This window comes from Dendrobates tinctorius, unplaced genomic scaffold (assembly GCF_039654945.1).
Source record: "Dendrobates tinctorius isolate UK_male_01 unplaced genomic scaffold, ASM3965494v1 ptg000059l, whole genome shotgun sequence".
NCBI classification, from domain to species: domain Eukaryota; kingdom Metazoa; phylum Chordata; class Amphibia; order Anura; family Dendrobatidae; genus Dendrobates; species Dendrobates tinctorius.
In genome coordinates, this window is record NW_027361727.1 from 8,557,059 (window position 1) to 8,575,482 (window position 18,424).

Genomic DNA, 18,424 nt, shown 5'->3' on the forward strand with positions numbered 1-18,424 from the left:
ACTTTTGTTAAAAGGTGAAATACTTTGCATAAAACACAACCAGGTACACACCTGTGGCCTAAAGCTAAAAATAGTAGACCATGACAAGATCTTCGCCAAACCACACCTTTTTCAGGTCTGTTGTGGAGCGCATGGCAACACTATCTCCTACCCAGCAGATGCATGTAATGCATTCGTGCCACGGTGCTCTACAGCAGGTTACCTCCCAACCTCCACCTCCCACCACTGTAGTTCCTCCACCTGCACCCCCTCCAGCCACTTTCCATCCTCCCCCTCCTATTACATCTGCACCCCCTCCAGCCACTTTCCATCCTCCCCCTCCTATTACATCTGCACCCCCTCCAGCCACTTTCCATCCTCCCCCTCCTATTACATACCAGCAACCTCACCAGTACCAGCAACCTCCCCAGTACCAGACATCTCCCCACTTCCAGCAACCTGCCCCGTACCAAACTCCTTCCCCGCACCAAACTCCTTCCCCGTACCAAACTCCTTCCCCATACAACTTTCCATCAACATCATCTGCTCCTACAGTCCCTGCCCAACCCTCCACTCCACCGCCCACCACCTCTTCTGCCTCCAACATGTCCACCCATTCTGTAGCTTTTTCCACACCTTCACCTCTAACTGTTCCTTCCCCACCACGATCCCAGTCCTCTCTCCACACACCCAGTGTCGAAGTGTCCCGCAGCCCCTCCAGCAGTATTTCCACCCCACACTACACAGATTTGTAATTTTTTTTTTTTTAATAAAAATGCCCATTGGGTTTAAAACCTTTATTAAAAAAGTTTTTTGCACTTTAAAAACATTTTACAAAAAAAATAATTTTTAAATAAAAGTTAAATTATCGTTTCACAATGGTTGTCTGTCTTTTCTTTCTGCGGCGAACTATGTTTAAAATAAAGGTTAAATACAGGGTATTTCAAAGGTAAAAAGGTATTCAAAACCAGGTATATAACTGTGGGTAAATTTTAGCTTTTTGCCACAGTTGTGTTCCTGGTTGTGTTTGAAGCAAAGTATTTCACCTAAAAAGTTGTGTTTATTGTTGGTGATTTCCTAACAATGTACACAACTTTTGTTAAAAGGTGAAATACTTTGCATAAAACACAACCAGGTACACACCTGTGGCCTAAAGCTAAAAATAGTAGACCATGACAAGATAGCCAACTTTGGTTGGCAAAGGTATATACTGTTGGTCCAGAAGGTACACAAGTTTGGTAAAGGGCACAAATCTTTCACACTCTGTCATCCTGCCAGTGTACTCTGCCTTGAGGGTCAATTTTAAAAACCGGATCCGGCGTAATCCGTCGAAAAACGGATAGAAAAACGGATGAACCGGATGAGACGGATCCGGTTTTGTCTGTCAAGAACAAGACGGATCCAGCAGAAAACCGGATCCGGCACATCAGGTTTTACAAAACATTTGCCGGATCCGGCATTCCGGCACGACGCCGGATCGCGCCTGACGCCGAAAACCTGATGTGTGAAAGTAGCCTAAGAGCTCGATTTTTTTGGGCGCCTCCACTCAACGAGGACAATCCCTTACTTCCCTAGATGTCCCTACCAATAGTCAGGTGGGAAAACACATAGATAAGAGATACGAGATGAAGAAAATGTAAAAATTCTGAGGGAAAAAATTTGCTTATATAAATATAGATGTAATCCCCAATAGGTACTCTGTGGGTTATAAAGAGACAATAATGATAGCCAATCTGAATATAGATTAACCCCTTTTACCCCCCAAGGGTGATTTGCACATTCATGACCAGGCCAATTTTTACAATTTTGACCACTGTCCCTTTATGAGGTAATAACTCTGGAACGCTTCCATGGATCCCGGGAATTCTGACAGTATTTTCTTATGATATATTGTACTTCATGATAGTAGTAAAATTTCTTTGATATTACTTGTATTTATTTGTGAAAAAAAATGGAAATTTGGTGAAAATTTGAAAATTTTGCAATTTTCCAAATTTGAATTTTCATGACTTTTAAACAGAGAAATACGGTATGTCACACAAAATAGTTAATAAATAACATTTCCCACATGTCTACGTTACACCAGCACAATTTTGGAACCAAATTTTCTTTTTGTTAGGAAGTTATAAGGGTTAAAAGTTAAACAGCGATTTCTCATCTTTACAACACCATTTTTTAGGGACCACATCACATTTGAAGTCACTTTGAGGAGTCTATATGATAGAACATACCCAAAAGTGCCACCATTCTAAAAATTGCACCCCTGAAGGTGCTCAAAACCACATTTAAGAAGTTTATTAACCCTTCAAGTGCTTCACAGGAATTTTTGGAATGTTTAAAAAAATGAACATTTATCTTTTTATCACAAATAATTTACTTCAGATCCTATTTGCTTTATTTGACCAAGGGTAACAGGAGAGATTGAACCCCAAAAGTTGTTGTACAATTTGTCCTGAGTACACCGATACCCAATATGTGGGGGTAAACCCCTGTTTGGGCGCATGGGAGAAAAAGGAAGGGAAGGAGCACCGTTTGACTTTTTCAACGCAGAATGGCTGAAACTGAGATCAGATGCATTTTGTGTTTGGAGAGCCCCTGAGGTGCCTAAACAGTGGAAACCCCCCAATTCTAACTCCAACCCTAACCCCAACACACCCCTAACCCTAATTCCAACCCTAACCATAACTGTAACCAGAAACCTACCCCTAACCCTAATTCCAACCCTAACCCTAATCCCAACCCTAACTTTAGCCCCAACCCTAACCCCAACCCTAACCCTAACGGGGAAATGGAAGTAAATACATTTTTTTATTTTATTATTTTCCTAACTAAGGGGGTGATAAAAGGGGGTTTGATTTATTATTTATAGCAGGTTTTTATGTTTGGTGGCTGTCACACGCTAAAAGTAGCTTTTTATTGCAAAAATAGTTTTTGCACCACCACATTTTGAGAGCTATAAATTTTTCCATAAGGTAAAACAAGCAAAAAAATAGCCTCACAGTGTCCTACTTATGATTCAGTTCATCTTGCAATGTAATGGGTCTCCAGCCAATATTCGTGACTTGCGACTTATCATAAGAAAGAAATTTTGGCGAGTCCCAAAAATAGATAAAATCCTCAAATTTATTTCAAATATTTTAAAAGATCATATAGGTTGAGGATACATCTCAAAGGTAAAACAAACAAAAAAATAGCCTCACCGTGTCCTATATTATGATTCAGTTCATCTTGCAATGTAGTGGGTCTCCTGCCAATAGTCGTGACTTGCGACTTATCATAAGAAAGAAATTTTGGCAAGTCCCAAAAATAGATAAAATCCTCAAATTTATTTCAAATATTTTAAAAGATCATTTAGGCTGGGGATAGCCAAAAGGAAGTGTGGTGAAAAGAATAAGAGGAGGGCTAAAAGGAGATGCATGGAAGAGAATTTTTCCCAGAGAGGAGAAACTTCTCAGGCCATTGTACAGCACGTACCTGTTGAGAAGACAGATGATCCCTGTACATCACCTTCTGGACATTCACCAGAGAAAAAGACCCTTAAAAAGGGGAAAAAGAGAGGGAACACATCTCCTGAAAAAGGAGATGAAATCCCAAATAAGAAAGGAAGAATGGTGGAATCTGAGAGTGGAAAAGATGTTACCTCTGAAATATGGTTTAGCTTATCAGCTAAAACCAGGAGCTCTCACTTATATCATGAGTGAGTTGAAAATCAAAGTTATAGAGAACTTAAGAGAAAGAGGACATCGGACACCGAGACCACCACAAAGAGAAGGCGGAAGAGTGATAAATCCATCAATCAAGCTCCAGAACGTAAAGTCTATAGTCATTTAGTCACAGGTTACATCCATGCTTTATATAAAGTGTTCATTTATTTTACAAAATGTAACCTAATGACATAATCTTATCCCGTTCATCTTTCCGCGTACATCAGAGCTCTCCACCTTCTATACTTGGGGCTCTCCAGCCAGAACATGGTGGTAACCAGTTTCATCATGGTTCAAAGTTCATGATAGATTTTAAAAAATTGTCAATTTGTTGTAGCATTATACATGAGCACGACTGTAAGATTAATTGTTATTTCTTGTATCTGTATTCCGTTCTAGGTGTAATCGGTGCTCAGACCACCAGCCCTTCAGAGCAAGTGACTGCCTGTTTTTCCCTGGAGAGTTTCATCTTTACCAGGAAGCTTGGAGAAGGCGGCTTTGGCAAGGTGATGCTGGCAACACATCAACCCAGCGGACTTCAGTTGGCGGTCAAGATGGTTAAGAAGAGGACATTGTTGGAGAATTATAAAGACATCCTCCGCATAGAGAGATGTTCTGGAAATCACTGAAGACAGCAGATTCTTCACACATGCCTATGGCACCTTCCAGACAGCGGCAAGAGACTTCTCATGTTCTATTAATTTTTTCCTTTCTCTCATCGTGTCCATTTGCTTCCATCAGATTGCAAATTTAATCTTTGCCAATGTGGTAGGGGCCGGGGATGGGGGGGTGGACCGCTGCTTACCAGACGAGACAAAGACGAGACGGAGACAGATTCCACTTGTAACAGTTCCGGATTTTTATTCACACGCACCGCAGCTTCTTTACAGCACTCTATCTGCAGGCCCGGGTACCTGCACCTTTGTTCCAGTTGAAGTAACGTCCCTCGCGGATCTTTTGCTGGGGCTGTCCTAGACCAATCTATCGCCAGCTCTTCACCTGCCTGAGGTCGTCGTCCAATCGGTACCCCCGGGGCCTCGTCTGTCCTGCGGGTCAGGGCCACCCCCCTTGACTGTCTCTTCTCTGTCAGTCCCCCGGTTGAGCTCTTCCACTGTTTCCAGTCTTCTGTCCTGAGTCTTCCTTTCCTGAGCTCCTCCCGGGACTGGCCTATCTGGAACCCCAACCAGCTCTATTTTTCCCCTCTCTCACTGGGGAATTCCCCTCTTGGGTCCCCCCATGACTAAGCGTTTTCTTGAGCCATAAGCTGATGTTCAGTCCTCAACTACTCTCCCCTGCCATCTTGTGGTCATTTCTCGGTACCACACCCTCCTATCTATCTTTCCCAGCTGTCACCCTTCTATCCTGTCAATCTCCGTCTCTGGTGCACAAACCGTCCTCTCCTACTGCCAGTCACGTCTGTCCGTCAAGTCACCTTCCCCACACTTGTGTAAATGAAGGGACCTGCTTCTGCATGCTCTGTGTGCCTGTATGCCCTGGGCACCATTACTGAAGGCTATCATTAGAGGATTTTGACTTCGTTTCACCCTGGACACCTCTCCAATGTGTGCAGACACAGAGACATGTCTTCTGGATCTACAGTATAGGTCCCAGAACCATAGTAAATGTTATCAGGATGGATAAAATCTGCATTATTTACCATCATCTTCCCTCCTCTCACACAGGACTATGTATTTTATGCCATGGAATATCTGAGTGGTGGCGATTTGGCTGCATTTATCGATTCCAGAGGCCCCCTGGATGTCTGCACGACCAGGTAAGAGAGCAGCCGCTCTGTGATTTCTGTGGCCGCTGTCTCCCCTCATAGTTATTAGTGGTTCAGTAGAACAATTAATGCTGATAGGAGTTTTTTCTTCCTTTTTAGGTTCCTTGCAGCAGAAATCTTGAGTGGAATAGAGTTTCTCCACTGTTTGGGGATTATTCACCGGTAATAAAAGTCATTTCTTGTTTTATACATAGGGAAAGATTTACTGTGGGAAATAGTTAGCAGTGCCAGAACTGTGGTGTTATTGGGCTAAAATTCTGGTGAACATGACGTGTACCACATTTATGAAGTCTTTTAGACACTTTTGGGGCTCACTTGAAGAGGGAACAAGGCTTTTATGGAAATGGGAATAGGTTGATAGAAATCCATGTAGCTTACAATGTCACAACGTGCAACTAAACTGTAATCAGAGTTTTGTAAAAATTATTGGCTCTAAGTAATGAAAATAGTGGTGTAACATCAGACAAAAGTCTCTGAAGATGCTCCTAATGTATCAAATAAGGAAATGGTTGCACTCAATTGCATCAAGGCATATCAAATATGAAATATATGAAATACGAACAGCATAATGACGTTGGTGAATGGACTCCCATCTCTTGGCCAAATTTTGTGCTAAGTATCTCATATGTTTTTTCTAGATTACAAAAGCCATTATGCTATTCGTATTTCATATATTTCATATTTGATATGCCTTGATGCAATTGAGTGCAACCATTTCCTTATTTGATATGTAAGCTGTTTTTTGGTATGCACCTATTCAGACTAGTTCTAGATGTGCCGTCGGTTTTTTCTGTCATTTGTATGTTAGCTTTCTGACTGAGCACTCTGCCCTTCATCAAGCTGTGATTTTAATTACATGCAATCACATTTTGGTTCCTATCTTACAGGCTAAATACAGGCTTTACCATGTTATTAGCCAGAGGTTAGTTCACACTAGGCAGTTAGAATAGGGACCCGTTCAATGAGATCACCTTCACGTTGGTGAATGGGCTCACATCTTTTGGCCAAATTTTGTGCTAAGTATCTCATATGTTTTTTTTAGATTACAAAAGCCATTATGCTATTCGTATTTCATATATTTCATATTTGATATGCCTTGATGCAATTGAGTGCAACCATTTCCTTATTTGATATGTAAGCTGTTTTTTTGGTATGCACTATTCAGACTAGTTCTAGATGTGCCGTCAGATGCTCCTAATGTGTCACACAGCCACTGTGATGAATTTGGCGCATTTGCAGACAGCCTGGTATATGTCTACACAAGATAGGATTAGTGAATCTGCCCCCAGTGTATAGTGAGTGGTCCTGTGAAGCCCCCACAGCAACCCAAGCACTACAGCTGATCTATGTCTGACTCACAGAACTATTTTTCTTTCTCTTTTTAAGGGATTTAAAACCAGATAACATTCTTCTGGACGGTGATGGACACGCTAAGATTGCTGATTTCGGCCTTGCTGCTATGAATGTATTTGGCTCTCAGAAGATCAGAGTCTTTTATGGCACTAAATAAATTAATAAACCAGTTTACTGTGTACTGGGGCTTCTTGACTTGAGAGGTAGCTATCAACCAAATGATCTTTTGGCTGACATGTCATATGTCCTGGGGGCTTAGGTGTGAAAAAACACTACCAGTAACCATGGACCACGGTAGTTTTCTCTCTCCCAGGATGAACATTGTACTAACTTACTCTTCTAATCTTATATTTCCACAGATGATTCGTCGAGAGCCCTTTAATTACACGGTCGACCTGTTCACTTTTGGGGTCATAGTCTTCCAAATGGCCACAAGATCTCACCCGTTTTACTACGGTCCGTGTGATAAATGTGATAAACCTTGTTATCCGTACACCATGGATTCTCAGATCAGGGATGTCATAAAGAGAGTGAGTAAATAGACATTTATACCTGGGGACATAGGAAGGATAGAAAAGTCAGGAGATTTGATAATACACCGTATATTTCATCACCACTGTGTTGGTATTTCAGATTTATCCAATAGAAGGAATTGGGACAACGCTGGAGCCCCGGGACAGCCTCTCCTATATGTACAGTGTTCTTATCTACAGGCCAGTTTATACAGTAAAGAGGCTGCGGTGCTCACCAAAACCTCTTCACACAGCTAATCCTCAGGATTATTGGGTATCGGCCCAAGACTGATCGACTACTGATGGCCTATCCTGTACCATCCCGTCCTGTACTATCCTGCAACATCCTATCCTGTACCATCCTGCCCTGTACTACCCTATCCTGTCCTGTACCATCCTATCATGCACTATCCTGTCCTGTACCATCCCGTTCTGTACTATCCTGTAACATCCTGCCCTGTACTACCCTATCCCGTCCAGTATTATCTGATGCTGTCCTGCCCTATCCTGTCCTGTCCTATCCTGTCCTATCATATTTGTTTCTAGCAATGGTTGTTTTAAGAAATTCATCTTGCTATAAGAAAGTGAGAAAATAATTCTGTTACTGCTGTTTTTCCTGAGATTATTTATATTATTACTTGTGATATAATAATGGTTCTTCTATATTTGCAGCTCTTGTGTAAATCACCAAAGAAGAGGCAGGTTGTTTGCAGCAATCTAAAAGAACATCCATTCTTCTCGCCCATAAACTGGGAGGAATTAGAGGTGGGAAGGTCCCGTCCACCATTTACAATGACATCTGTAAGTGCCCAGCGTTATTTTATTATAATGTCACCTCCTCGTCTGTATAATGTGATAATATATGTAAGAAATACACAAATAATGAGCAACAATCCTACGTAGTGTAGGCCAGAATGTGTTTATCCTCCCCTGCTGGTAAATGGGTGGAATTACAGAATGTGGAGGATGGACAGGCTTTTACATATTTCTCAAAAGTGTAATTATTGTCCCCAATTCTTCAGAAGGCCACTTAGTGACTAATTTGGATACGTTAGTCTGTGTTCACACTGTGCATTTTTTTCCTACGAAAAAGAACCATAATGCTCTGGACATTTTTGGGGTAAAAACACAACAAAAGTATGCATTATTGTTGACACTGAGTAAAAAGAACCCAATGTGGTTGCAACATATGAACACAGCTTTATGGTGCAGTTGTAGCAGATGTGGATACCGCAGATTGCCAGGCAGCACCAGGAGTTGACTTGTTCTCAAGGGGCAGGTAACGATGCATCATGGTGATTATCGGCAATCTGCACACGGTTACCACGGCTCATCCACAATCTGTACAGGTGCCCTCGAGAGGGGACGGATATAACTAAATACCTAATTGATTAACCAGACTGATTTGTCTTTCTTCTATAGATCCCAGTTATGGAAACCAGCAAACAAATTGAATTTGCACCAAGTGATGTCTGACACTGAAGCTCAGAAACCACCTGTAACCCCGGAGGACCAGCGGCTGTTCTGTGGCTTCTCCTACATGAGCAAGCGGTGGAAGAGCATTAACAGCCGCAGCAATGGAAATATAACGCAGCCCCCTCCCCCAATACCTGACTACTGACTCAACACAAATCCACTATCCGGTGTAAGAGAACCTTGTTACCCATTCCAGCTCACTTCATTTCACATAACCATCATTCAGCTTCGCTATCAAATAATTGACAGTGTACCTTTGGCTAGACGAGGAGGCAACAGGATACAAAGATTAAAGGAAAGAGAGGCTTATTGGATTTTTGTTCTTCAAACGTTGGAACCTTATGGCCTTAATAGGGAGTATGAGGATTTTTACTGATTTTCCTTTTCTTCACTTCTATTATGATGTCATGGAGTTTGTGTACCCTTATCTTCTTGTAATGGGGAGCACTATATTTACCTTGTATGTATGTATAGATATTTGCGTGTTAATATGTGTGTACATGTGATTGCCATTCATGTATATGCGCATTTGTATGTTTTTCCCATGTAACATATTATGTAGATCATATCTGTATGTATATGTGTCCCCTATATATGTATATATTCATTTATATATTATAGAAAAAATAATCTCTTTTGTATTTTTCTTTTACAGACCTAATTGTGGAAGTAAAGGGGGCTTCACACATAGCGATATCGCTAGCAATATCGCTAAAGCATCACCGATTTTGTGACGCAGCAGCGATATTGCTAGCGATATCACTACATGTGATACTTATCTCTGACCGCTCCCCCGCTGGTTATCGCTGATCGCGCGAGAACGTCCTGGGCCGTTTCTCGTTGGCAGCTTTCTGGACGCGGGCGGAAGAAGACATCATCGCCGCGTCTGACAGGTAAGTAATGACCGCTGCTGCGTCGCTGCTGAGATCTGCCTGTTTGGCAGCTCACTGGCGACCATTTAGCGATGCACCAGCGATCCTAACCGGGTCATATTGTGGTCAGGATCGCTGGTGCATCGCTAAATGTAACGGGGCCCTAAGGTACTCACCTTCGGTCCTTGATTTCTTTTACTTGGTGATTTTTCCTTCTCTTCCTTTTTTCCCCCTTTCCATTACGGTTTACATATTTATTATGAACATTAATTTTCCAACAAGTTTATACACATATATGGGATATGCACGTCTAGATATTTCTATTCCTTTTTTACAGTCGGTCCATATTTTTTTGTGTGTATACATATGGATTATTACATGAATATCATGGCAGTCATTTGGTTTTATTTAATACTATTTTATTTATTATGTGGCAATATAGGCGGTTTTTATTCCCCTTTACATGATATGATATCGGGAGATTTAGTCTCTATTTAATATGCTCCACTTCCTTCTTTCATTATGACTAGCGCCTGCGCCATAGCGATCACTACTTTATTCCAATTCATCACTATGCCTCTATGCCACACCTCCAGTCCCGGACATATTATGCCCCACTTCCGTCCTCTGTGACGGTCTGCACATGCGCGATATTGGCGCCATTGGGCGCCTGTTATTACCTATTCTGCGCAAACACGATATCGGCGCCATTGGGCGTCTGTTATTTCCCCAGCTGTACCGCATTTGTCAGCCACACAGCATATAAAAAAGACATTGGTTCTGGATAACACACACACTCATCACAGGCGGCGGCGCAGCCCCCTTTTGACCGCAATTCCCTGATTCAGGTTTGTTAATATTAGCTATACATAGCTTTTGATAGAATATGTCTGCACCGCTCCTTTCTGTTATACTTTGATACTTACTGAGTCTTTTACTTTTCTTTCTCTCGGTTTTTGTTTAGAACTTTGAAATTCCAACATATAACCACACAGGTACTTATATCTTTTTTACTTGCTCTTTGCACAATTTTCTACGGTACCTTAGGGCTGCATTAGGCTTTAATTTATCTATGGCATTTGATAATTCCTTTTTTTCTTCCTTTTTTTACAGCATGTGTTTAATGATTTACTGTGATGATTTGTTCTGATGATGGATTCCTAATTTTATTTTTGTTAATGCACTGCTCATTTTGGTCAAATGTCCTCTTTCCTGTATTTTTTTTCATTTGTATAGTATGTCAGTCAATGACTCTGTATTTATTTCACAGATCATGTTCTTAGAAAGAATCTCTAATTTTATTTATTATGTTTTATTCAGATAACATCCTTGATAAAGGCCAGTTCGGCCAAAACGTTGGGTACTGTGTGACTGACATTTAATTATCACAATAAACTTGCATATTCAAAAATCTATTTTTTGTAGCCTCAGGTTTTATTTTACTATACTATTTACTGGCTCAGGAAGGCGTGGACCTGGGTGTGGTCAGAAGAAAGAGGCGGGGTCTGTAGGAATCCCACCCCTGAGTTCTTCTATCTTCTCTGTTACATATAAATCTCCTGCATTCTCATCTGGCTGGCAGGCTACTTGAAGATGTAGGACCATCAAATTACAGGACGGCATGGTGGCACAGTGATTAGCGCTGTCAGTGAGCAGCGAGGTGGTCCTGGGTGTAAATCTGGTACTCCATCTGCACAGAGTTTGTATGTTCTCCCCGTGTCCATGTGGGTTTTCTCCGAGTACTCCGGTTTCCTCCCACAACTCTCCTTGGTAGCCGGCTCCCCTTCAATCCACCGTGATGATGCTTGTGCTACTTCGATTCAGGGTCTGATATTCCCTGCCCGCGATGAACCCTGCTATGTGTCTAGCTTATATGCTACTTTGATATTCAGGAACCTGCACTTTAGCGGGTCAGTTTCTGTTAAGACCTTTGATCTAAGTAATTTACAGTCCTATACTTAGGTGTAAATATCCCCTCCCCCCCCTTATTCCTTGCCTCCTACGTTTGTATGTCTGTTTTCTTGATGTATTATTAATCTACTCTGCACTGTTTGCGGAATTGATGTGTTTTCCTGTTTAACTATGTAAAAAATTTCATGTAAAATTTTAATAAATATGATTTTGGAACCCCCAAGCGCTTCACAGAAGTTTATAACGCAGAGCCGTGAAAATAAAAAATAATTTTTTTTCCACAAAAATAATTATTTTAGCCCCAATTTGTTATTTTCCCAAGGTTAACAGGAGAAATTAGACCTCCAAAGTTGTGCAATTTTTCCTGATTACGCTTATACCCCACATGTAGGGGTAATCCACTGTTTGGGCACACGTAGGGGCTCGGAATGGAGGAAGCACGGTTTGACATTTGAACGCAAAATTGGCTGGAATAAATGGTGGCGCCATGTCGTGTTTGGAGACCATGTGATGTGCCTAAACAGTGGAAACCCCTCAATTCTAACTCTAACCCCAACACACCCGTAACCCTAATTCCAACCCTAATCATAACCCTAACCACAACCCTAACCCCAACACACCCCTAACCCTAATCCCAACTCTAACCCTAACCACAACCCTAACCCAAATTACAACCCTAACCCTAATCCCAACCCTAATTCCAAACCTAACCCTAATTACAACCCTAACCTTATTTCTAACCCTAACTCTAATTCCAACACTAATGGATAAATAAAAATATTTTCTTTATTTTACTATTTGTTTCTACCTATGGGGGTGATAAAGGGGGGTTTATTTACTTTTTCATTTTGATCACTGTGAGAGTTTATTACAGTGATCAAAATAAATGAATGAATGAATCTGCAGCCAGCAGAGTCCGGCGGGTTTACTGCGCATGCGCTCGCCATTTTACAAGATGGCAGCACCCATGATCCGGAACGGTGGGACACTGGGATGGCCAGAGGGACATAAGAGGTACCAGTGGGTGAGGGGGGATCAGAAGGTGGGGGAGCGGAGGGAAGGGTATAGCAGATGATGACAGCGGCGGCCGATCGGCACCGTCAATCGGTAGGGGGGTCTGATCGGTGTCTCCAGCCATGCAAAAGAAGAAGAAAAAATATTCAGCCTACCGTTCATCAGTGTCCATATAGTCCATACGCGATCTGATGCCAGGAGATGTCAAGTGCGGTTCAACTGGCACTATTAATCCAAAGGAAGAAAATAGGGGGTCTCCAGCACCAAAATTAGTGAAAAAAGATTAAACTCATATTTATTAGGAAGGTTTTAAAATCATATTAATAAGCCACCATGACAGGCAAGGCTACTTATGCGTTTCAGACAGATATTACATGTCCTTAGTCATAGGTATATCTTATCAAAACTAGGATGTCTATTGTGATTTATGGTTTATTGCTGTTTTTGCATGTATTCATTTATGTCTGCAAACATATATTTCTTATTTATATGTTAGCTTAACAACATTAACTGCTTAGGTCTGAATAGGGTGGAGCTAATTACCTGAAACTGGGTGTTCACTTTGCAGTCTCCTCATGTGTTCATTTATTTAAGCTTCCTAGTTTTGATAAGCTATACCTATGACTAAGGACATGTAATATCTGTGAAATATTACAATCGCTCTGATTGGCTGTTTCACTTTCAACAGCCAATCAGAGCGATCGTAAACACGGGGGGCTAAGCCACCCCCTTGGGGTGAAGTAGAAAGGGTCCTGTGTGTGCGGGTCGGGTGACCTTTCAGTGACCCCGGTCACCCGACCCGCAGGGGGGCTATGAATTCATGACGCCACATAGGCCTCATGGGTCGGATTGGCACCAACTTTCATGACGCCTACGTGGCGTCAAAGGTCGGGAAGAGGTTAAGGATCTTCATTCCAAATTTTTCCTTCCAAGATTAACATCATAGGGGCTGCATTATGGCTGCTAACAGAGATAACTAATAATTGCATTATCCTTACTGGAATCTGCTTGTTATAAGCAATGGTTTGCAAAGAGTTGAGCTGAGCAGGTGGAGCTACTCCGGAGACGGCTGGAAAAACGGTTACATGTTGTTGACCAGGCAGAAAGAAGGGGCGATTCTGAACAATTAACCATTTGGAGAACAGAAAATTCCAAACACATGAATAAAAGGAGAAGGGCAACTTATGACACCTACTGGCAATAGCCGGAACAGCACTTAAAAATATCTAGCTGCACAGAATGGGCAGAACAAGGCGCATGTTAGTTAATGATCTTCCTGGCGGCACAACAACAGCAGAGATATTCTGTATTGGTCCCTGACTTTTGATCACTGTGATAGATCCTTTCAAAGTGATCAAAAGTCCAATATTTGTCATCCTCCTAGTCAGATTAAATTAGTTTTTTTTTGTTTTTAATTTTATAATTTTGATTTCTTTCTTTCTTTGCTTTTAGCCAGGGCTTAGGGATAACTCCTTATGGTTGGGGATAGGGTTGGGTTTAGGGTTAGAGTTGGGCTAGGGTTGGAGTTAGCATTAGGGTTGGGCTTAGGGTTAGGTTCATTCAAAAGTTTAAAAAAATAATAAAATTAAAAAAAATATTACTATTACATTAGGTCTGCTATTGTTATATTACATTAGTTCTTATTGTTAGGCATTCATATAAAATAAAATGATGGCATGCAGAACGGTTACCGAGGCGCAGCGGTACACCCTGCTTTGCTCCGTTAGTTTTGTGAGTCAAACGAAATCTGATTCTGAAGCAGTAGAGTTTTCAGACAGTGATGGCCCCTCTTCCTCCACAAGATCCCACAGCCTGATGGTGTTAGATTTAGTGGTCACTGCTGAATCATCAGAGGCAGGGCCTGGAATAAAATTAGATGTCACCAATTTTACCCCCAAACCCCCCAAATCCTTTCATTCCATTCCTGGATCCAATCACAAGAAATGACCCCACCTACAATCTCCTTAACAAATTGAGACCCCCAATTTCCCTCCTAAAAGAATCTTTCCTAAATTCCTATATCCAGAGCAAAATGTTGCAGTCAACGACTCCTTCATGAATTTCAAGGGCCATCTAATTTACAAAGATAGGGACAGCCAAATTAACCCACCAAACTGCCCCCTGACAATTAGCATCCCAGGTAAAAAAAAAAATATCTGGGAAGTAATGACACCATTTCTTCTCCAAGGATACCACATGTACACTGACAATTACTACAAAAACTAGTGCAATAAAATTTGAGCTGTGTTCCTTAGAATGTAAAAAAAAAAATTATGAACGTGACAGTGAAAAAAATGCAAATTGTAATTTTTCAAGCTTGTGTTGCATAAAACTGCAAAAAAAACTACTCACTACTAGTGTTGAGCATTCCGATACCGCAAGTATCGGGTATCGGCCGATATCAGCGGTATCGGAATTCCGATACTTAATTCCGATACTTTTTTCATATCGGATTCCGGGATCGGAATCGGAATAGGAAGTTCCCATCATGCTATGAGCCTGCTTGCTTTGATTAAGCCAATGGGAATCCTCCGAAGTGTGGGCACATCCTGTTAGGCATGTAGGCATGTTAACTATTGGCATGGCTGTGATTGGCTGCCGAAATGATGTCATGATGCACTATAAAAGCCACCGCAGCCGCCATTTCTGGTCACTCTGCTGTGAATTCAGTTAGGGACAGGCTGCTGTAGAAGACTGTGAGGGACAGTTAGAAATAGCGATTCTAAAAACAATATTGTGCTTTATCCAGGCTACATAAACCACCACTGTAGCTTGCTTTTCCCTAGCAGCGCTGTTTTCACAGCTGTCTGCAAGGGCTGTGTGAGTGCAGCTCACGCTGTGGAGTGGGTCCTGCAGCCACGTCAGGCTGTAGGCCACCCAGTGTGATCACTGCTGCCTCATACATCTTTTATTTTTTGAGCTGCATTTTTTAAATAATTTCAATCTAGTGTGCTTCCATCCGTATCCATATACGTTGGTTGCAAACACTAGTAGTAGACAGCGGAGCCTTTCTGCAGCCTTTCAGTGCTAGTGTCCACTTTGCTGCACTGTTCACGGCTGTCTGAGAGGTCTCTGACTGTGTGTGAGTGCAGCTCACGCTGAGTAGTGTGTCCTGCAGCTACGTCTGGCTGTAGGACGCTCAGCGTGCGTCACTGCCTCACACATATTTTTATTTGAGTGCAGCTCATTTTTTCTTCTATTAGTGTGCATCCATCCGTCTCCATCTACGGTGGTTGCAAACACTATATAGGAGTACACAGCGGAGCCTTTCTGCAGCCTGTCAGTGCCAGTGCCCACTTAGCTGCACTGTTGACGGCTGTCTGAGAGGTCTCTGACTGTGTGTGAGTGCAGCTCACGCTGAGTAGAGTGTCCTGCAGCTACGTCTGGTTGTAGGACGCTCAACGTGCGTCACTGCCTCACACATATTTGTCTCTGAGTGCAGCTCATTTTTTCTTCTCCTATTAGTGTGCATCCATCCGTATCCATCAACATTGGTTGGTTGCAAACACTATATAGGAGTAGATAGAGGAGCCTTTTTTTCTGGCTTGTGCCCTGCCGGCGCAGCCAGATTAGTATTACCCAATTTTTTTGGAGCCTCATCTTTTGCATTGTAGGTTACCTGCCTGCATTGTAATAGCTCCAAAAAGTTGGTGATACTATCAGTTTCAATTCTTTGTTCTCATACTTTGAGTTTGTTTCAAACAAAGAAACCACATAAAAAGTTCACCAAACACTACATTTTGAACTTGTGTAGGCCACATCAGCTCCTATTAAAGTCTAGTCCACACACACACACTTCATAAAATTAGTGTTTCTTGTACCTGTAACCAGCTGTTCAGGAATAAGCACACTAAGGCCCCCCTTTGTCCTTTTTTGCCTATCTTAAGCAGTCTTGCAAGATGAAGAAGGCAGGGAGTAAGGCGCGGGGGCGTGGGCGTGGGCGTGGAGTTTCAGCAGGGAGAGGACGTGGGGATTCTGCAGGGAGAGGACGTGGGGATTCTACAGGTAGAGGACGTGGGGATTCTGGGCCTGCTGCGGGCACCAGTGGATCAGCATCCCCCAGTTTTAGCAGGCAACAGTCCTTTATGCGCAGCTTTGTAGGACCTCAACGTACCCCACTGCTGCGGGAGGAACAAATTGAAGCCGTTGTCGGATGGATGGCAGCTAACGCATCGACTTCAATTACTTCCGCATCCTCTCAGGGTCAGAGCACCGAAGAGCAACCATCTGTCTCTTCACCACCTGCCAAAGTGCCCAGGCAGTCAGAGAGACATGGACAGGAGCCATCACAATCTCTACTTCTGTTCTCGGAATCTGTTGGCTTGGAAAGAGGGGGCCAGCCAAGCAGCATTCCTGAATGTGAAGAAGAGGGAGTATGCAGTGATGCGCAACTTCTTTGTCCCTCTGAATCTGAAGAGGCGAGTGGGCCAGTGCCTATGGTCAGCACACCTCAGTACGCATCAGATGATGACGAGACTCAGTTGCCACTTTCTGGTGCGTACGGTGCTGGCGAGACAACCCCGGAGAAGCAGCTGTTTGAAGAGGGGAGGGAAGATGATGAGGTCCTTGACCCATCATGGCGTGAGCAACAGGAAGGTGGTGGGAGCAGCTCGGAGGAAGAGATTCCCCTACCGGCCAAAACAGGAGGCAGAGGGAGGGGGAAGACTTGGTTGCCTGTACCCTCCACTTCGGCACCCGTTAGGAGCATTCCTCCTTCCAAAGGCAAACCGGGCGCTCACAAGAGTTGCAGTGCGTGGTCCTTTTTTGACACAGTTGCAGATGACATTTGCTTTGTCAAATGCAAGCTGTGTCATCAGAGAGTCAAAAGAGGGAGAAATGTCAGCAACCTCAATACCACAAATATGTGGAAACATGTGCGCACCAAGCACGAGTTGGAGTTGCATAGACACCCTCAAGACGTAGGCCAACGTACAGCACCACCTACCACCTCTTCAGTTCGTGTTGGGCCCTCTTCCTCCAGCTCACACACTGCTGGTTCGGCTTCCTCACAGGATCGCCAAGGAAGAACCTCTGCCACTGTTGTCCGGAGACCCTGTCAGATTCCACCCATAACAGCACGTTCCCATCCATCACAGCCATCGGTAGCACAGGCATGGGATAAAAGGCGCCCTTACTCGGCAAACCATCCCCGAGCACAGTCTCTGAATGCTGGCATTGCCAAACTTCTGGCAGTTGAAATGCTGTCATTCAGGCTGGTGGACACTGACACCTTCCGGGACTTAATGGCATTGGCAGTCCCCCAATACAACGTGCCCAGCCGCTTTTATTTCAGCAGGCGAGCCGTCCCTGCCCTGCAGAAACATGTTGAGGGCAAAATAAAACATGCGCTACTAAACGCCGTTAGTAGCAAGGTCCACCTGACCACCGATGCGTGGACCAGTAACCATGGACAGGGACGATACCTTTCCCTCACTGCCCACTGGGTCAATGTTGTGGAGCCGGGTACGGATCTGGAGAGTGGCGCTGTACGTGTTCTTCCAACGCCACGGATTGCAGGACTCCAGTCTGTACACATAGACTCCTCCTCCTACTCAAGTTCCTCAGAAACAGCAGAGCAGGAGCCTGTTACGACCGATATGAGCACAGCCGTGGCCAAACGTCAACAGGCTGTACTCAAATTAATTTCTTTGGGGAATCGAAGCCACACAGCGCAGGAGCTCTGGAATGCTATCAAGCTGGAGAGCGATGTGTGGTTTGGGCCAGCGAATCTCCAGCCGGGCTTGGTAGTGTGTGACAATGGCCGAAATCTGGTGGCAGCTCTTGGCCTAGGCAACCTCACACACATCCCATGTCTGGCAC